The sequence below is a fragment of the Octopus bimaculoides genome, chromosome 18 (genome assembly GCF_001194135.2).
Source record: "Octopus bimaculoides isolate UCB-OBI-ISO-001 chromosome 18, ASM119413v2, whole genome shotgun sequence".
In the NCBI taxonomy this organism is placed as follows: Eukaryota; Metazoa; Mollusca; class Cephalopoda; order Octopoda; family Octopodidae; genus Octopus; species Octopus bimaculoides.
In genome coordinates this window covers 8,345,034-8,350,686 of record NC_068998.1, presented here as the reverse complement: position 1 = coordinate 8,350,686, position 5,653 = coordinate 8,345,034, and the positions used below count along the sequence as shown (strand labels likewise).

Genomic DNA, 5,653 nt, shown 5'->3' with positions numbered 1-5,653 from the left:
ATATGGGGTGGGGTTAGCATACGTACAGATGTAGGCATGGATTTGTTTGATTTGTTGTCCCATGGTTCCTGTTTTGATCACGATGCTCCGAATGTCGAAATTATTCTTTGGTGAAATCTTTTGTTGATCCAAAGTTTGCGCCTTCAGTTTCGTCATGGAAAATGTGCAGAAGCTTATATAGGTGCATATAAGCTCACATACCCATATATATTATTTATAATTTCCCTTTAATTACTTTAAATGTGAAATATCCTCTGCGTCAGAGCCTTGTCATAAAATCATGATCATTTAAGGAAGAATATGATACAAACAGTTGTACAAAATAACTAAATGAACGATGAAAGACAAGGCAATTCATTTATCGTATCGATCCAGCCCATCGTCAAAGAAGAGAATATAGAACAGCTCCTCTAATATTGGAATTCAGGTAATTTAATTTTAGAAAATGAATATAATGTAATCTTTCAGACTATGCCTTTGAGGTAAGAGACGGTTTTCAACAGAATATTTCTTTTAAATAATGAAAATAATTAACTGCAAGCGACTAATTATACATGTAAATGCTTATTTATACGAGTGTGTGCATATTTTTAAGCGGGGCTTTTTGTTTTTTTACTTTTCGAGAATGTTGCTATCTATGTGTGTTTAGGGAAGCATTTAAAAGAAAACGAATGTTCTCACATTTCTACACAATTAGTGAAGTAAAGAAATTTCGTGGTGTAGCATTATAAAAGTTAGTTGCATTCAGCATTTGGTCGTAAAATGTTTATGGAAGATCTCATAGATTTATGACGGAGATTTCAATCCGAGAATCGAGTATCGAACCAACTCTGGATTTCAAAGCTTCAAAACCTGACATTAACCAATGAAAAATTTCCTCTCCTTCCCCACCCAAAAGATCTTGACATGAAAAATCGGAAAATCATGCAAGAGTGCTAAAAAGTATTCCTGTGTAGTAGAAGGAACAAAGATCTTGTTCATTGTCGCGTTCTATGTTCTTTCGTCAAGAAACTAGACAGATTTGAATGGATTTCTCAGGAGGTAAGAAATTTTGTCGTTGTAGAAGAAAAAAATATATATAGGAATTTGTTAGATAATAACGAACGGAACTAATAGAGTTGACTGATTTCTCAGCAGTAAAAGTGTAATTATTGTTATTTCAGACAAAATATCTTTGATATTGTTAACTTATCTATGTAGAACTTCAAACATTTTTCATAACGTTTTATATGCTTACCACGCATAATAATATAACGTAAGATATATACAAGTACATACATGCAAGCGTATAAAAAACATTATTGTCGAACGCATTAGCACACACACTCACATACACACACGCACACACATATTTACACACGTACGAATCATTCATGTATGTCTTATCTCCCTTGACTGGAACAACATCTCTGCCAAGAAACATCATTCAGCTCTATATCCCGTTTCTTAAGAAAAAAGTTTTAGTCGGAAGCGCTAAATTATTTTTTACTGTTCTTTCGGAACAGAATTGCAGCGTTATCATTGTTTATATTGTTTTACCCTAGATATTGCATATCTATCTATCTATCTATCTATCTCTTCAGATACACACATACATACACACACATATATGTATGTGTGTCTATATATATATAATTGTTATTTGTCATCTCTTTCAAGATCTTCATTCTCCTTTGATCAACTTCACTATTTCTTCGACACCTTCTGCCATTCTTCATTTACATTACATAACTGTACCACATTAGTTATTTTCTCTAACACACTACATTTCATTTCTATTCCACACAGTTTTTCACATTTTCTGTATTGCATACTCACTTTATATACCCAGCGTGGCATATACACATCTTTTCTTTTTTTAACCACCGCAGACGTTTTGCATTATAACTTTTCGTTTCACTATCATGGAACTTAACAATTTGGCCATAAGCGTCATACCGTCTGTTCTTCAGGAAGATCAGTTAATTATGATTTTATTTAACATATTGCCCCCTCGGATTCACACACTCATTGTAGAACTCCTTCAGTTTTTCTAAGCCCTGTAAAAGAACTCGGAATGACGGGCCTCTAACACGTCATTTCGCGATACCCTTAAAGCCAGGATCTTTTTAGCAGCCACTCGTATATACCTAAACAACCGCTACTCTTTCTCAGGAACACAGAGTAGAGACCACTTGGTGATGATCCCCACCGGCCGTCTTGTTGCTATAATTCAAATAGTAGCAGATGCACAAGTTTAACAATCTTCGCAGCTTCACATCAAAGCATCCAAGCAAAATACCATTCTTATACATATTTGCTTTTATAGTCTTTAACATATTCTTCTAATTCTCTGCAACGTAATATCTTCGGTTTCTGATATTTCTTTATTCCTTTTCACTTTTGTTATTTATTACGCCGAAAATTTTACCGTCAATAATAAATGACCATTCTGACGTCCATGAAAAAAATTAATGAATGAAATGTTTGGTGGTAATGTGCTAGAAGACAATACAGAATATTCCTCCATTTCTCCATAATGTATGAGAAAATACTCGAAGGCTAATAATGAAAGGCATCTATACACACCCGCACACGAGCGAAAACATACACACACACACATGTGTATATATATATATATACCTAAAATAAAACATACAGGACGTGTATATATATATATATATGTATGTATATATATATATATATATGAATTATTATACCTATGTAAATACGTATTACTGTAAACATATATACATATATGCGTATATATGTAGTGTGCACGTATATTCATACACGCACACACGCACGCACACATTTATATATATATATATATATATATATATATATAAATAAATGCAAAGACAGATACACGCGTTCATAAATATATATATTTAAATATGTCGAGTATGTGAGTACGTTAAGTAATAGAGAACTACTTAGTCTTTTGTGAGAAAACGGTTCGTTTCCTATTTTCTTGTTTTTTCTGATTTTGATTGAAATATGAGATATCGATTTTTGTAGTCATAAAATTTTAGCATCGCTGTAAAACTGGATCAAAATCGTTACCCAAGTACTTTCAATTTCTATTCTTTTTTCTTGCTATTTTTCCAACATGGAGTAGAAAAATCTAGGGTCCATCTCCGGAGCTCATAGTTCCTAAGACATTGTTTAAACAAAGCATACTTTTCTTCTAACACTAGGTACTGTAAGGCGCCAGTAGGAAGCAGCAGCACTTAGGGTAATGGTTTTGCTAGGTTTGTCTCTATGGCTCTTCTCAATAATAGTAGCAGCAACAGTTTTACTTTCAGCGGCTTCTATACCTTGTATAAAACAAACAGCCTTTCGAGGGGGAATTTCCTAAAGCAGCTCCCAAATGCAGCCATAACTAAGATGTGCGTTCTTCCTGGGAGAGTTCTCAATATAGTCGTTGATTTGTGTTTGCAAGTGGTTGTATAGGCTAGGAACGTACAGCTCGTTGGAGATCTTCAGTATCATCGAGCTTGTCCTGTTCGCGAATATACACCGAAACAACAAATGTGAAATTGGTTATGTAGTCTCATTTGTTTGCTCTATACTATCCAGGGCTCACAGACATCTCGGAGTATTTTCAGAAGACTTCCCCATAGACCTTCAATAGATTATACGATATACTGTGCGGTGAGCTTTCAATCATCTAAACCCTATATATATATATATATATATATATATATATATATATATATGGAGAGAAAGAGAGAGAACATTCCTTTTGTTTTCGTTATATTTGGTCAAATAACACGTCCAGCTATGTAATAAAATAGTGTGTACGTATGTCTATTTGTTTTTTCTTGATTTTTTTTAATTTTGTTTTAAATTTCGTTTGGTTCACTTATTCGATGAGTCCAACAGTAGTGTAATTATATTCAATTTGTAAGAATCAAAGAACATCGATTGATACAAGTGCAATCGATCGGGGGTTTTTTTTCGTATTTCTTCAAAAATTTTTAGTTTTGCCCTGAATGCAAATAATAGTTATTAAAACAGAAAAAAAAATAGAATTAATCAAAATTTAATTATATTTCTTTAGTAATTACGTTTTATATAGAACATATGAATTTATATTGTTTCTGTGTCATTATTGCTCAAAAGCCGCAGACTGCTTATCGACCTTCACCTACTACACTGATATTAATACTTCTGTCTCTGCGTTTTTGTACATCTGCAATTATAACATATTTTAAAAATAGGAGTCACAGTATTACTAATGTCGTTGTTGAAAATCTATTACTGCAGCTGTCACGGTATTTATCAGAGGTCAGTTGTTATTAAGACTCTAGCTGACCTTTTGAAGAAAATCAATATGGCTAACATTTATAAATCGTACGGCCATCGATAAAAGCAATATCCTGCATATTGTAGACAATGTGAATTACTCATTGTCCAGTAGCCGTTATCGCAGAATATGTCTCTGACATTTCATCAACCAGATGCATGTGTTGAGCTTTCGTCGTATTATGTAACAGCTGTTTTTTTTCTCTCTTTAGATTGTTCTTGTAGTTGTTGGTGTTGTTCAGCTCCAGGCCGACTCAGAAGACGCAGACCTATGGAGAAAGACTTTCAAGCTGATTGGAAAGAATCCGATTATGTCTTCTCGACATATTGTATTCAGGTCTACTTTATTCAATGCGAACTTCCTTTTGTAAGACGACACGTTGATGGAACACTGGCTGGTATTTTTAACCCAACCTGTGACTACACTGAAGAAATGTCATTTTGTTCGACACAGAGATTTCATCCTCGATATATTTATGTTGATTTAAAATTTGGACAAAACTTTTAATGTGAATAAATAAATACAAAAACCTCGGTTGCACTTGGTATCATTTGATACAAGGATTTCATCTTTGTGAGATATATATATATATATATATATATATATATATATTGATGATTTTAATCGGGAAATAATTGCTTTTCTGCTCAACAGCATTGTTTCCGAATTTGTCCTGATAATAAATAAGGCTTACCAGCAGTGTATGTTATACTTTTGAATCATTCAACGCTTCGGATTTGGATCATTTTCAGGCAGCAGTAAATTCTTGAAGGAGTTTCATGTTTATTCAGTATAATTTCAATTTCAAGATATTTCTTTACATAACATATATAAGGATCCAATTAGCGTTCCCTTAACTTAGTTGTTGGACCAAAAATAATCAATCTTATAAACAGCAAGTACAGTGTCTACTAAATTTTCAAAGCGGTGACCCAGCATAGGGACAGCCCCATGACCGAAAGAAACACAGGATACAAGAGATCCTACATCAGTGTTCTTCAGGAGATTTATCTATGAAGAACTCACACATACTTTGGCAACGAAGACTAAAGTTGCATTGAAATCTTGAACCTGAGCTTGCAACAAAGACTATTCAATATCATTTACCATTTATTATGTCACTTTGAAAATCTATTTGAGAAGACTTGTGATACGAAGTTAATTCCCATAGTAAGAATTAAATATGCCTGTGTTTTTTTTAACTCAATTTGTTTCAATTTAAAAGAAATTCATTTCTACCATCATGGTTAAAATCTGCAGTCTAGAAATCCATCCATTCATCCCCCCCCACATACATACATGCATATGCACGTATATAAATATATATATATATGTGTGTGTGTGTGTGTGTATGTGTGTGTG

General features: G+C 33.3%; 1 long non-coding RNA gene across 4 annotated transcripts in view; it reads left to right on the top strand.

Annotated features, from left to right (window-relative positions):
• The window catches only part of LOC106882780 (uncharacterized), a 397,572-nt gene extending 392,767 nt beyond the window's left edge, over positions 1–4,805 (top strand). For all 4 annotated transcript variants that reach the window (XR_008266020.1, XR_008266022.1, XR_008266021.1 and 1 more), the window contains one exon: positions 4,503–4,805. This is a non-coding gene — a long non-coding RNA (uncharacterized LOC106882780). The remainder of the gene's footprint in view (positions 1–4,502) is intronic.
• Positions 4,806–5,653: the final 848 nt, after the last annotated feature.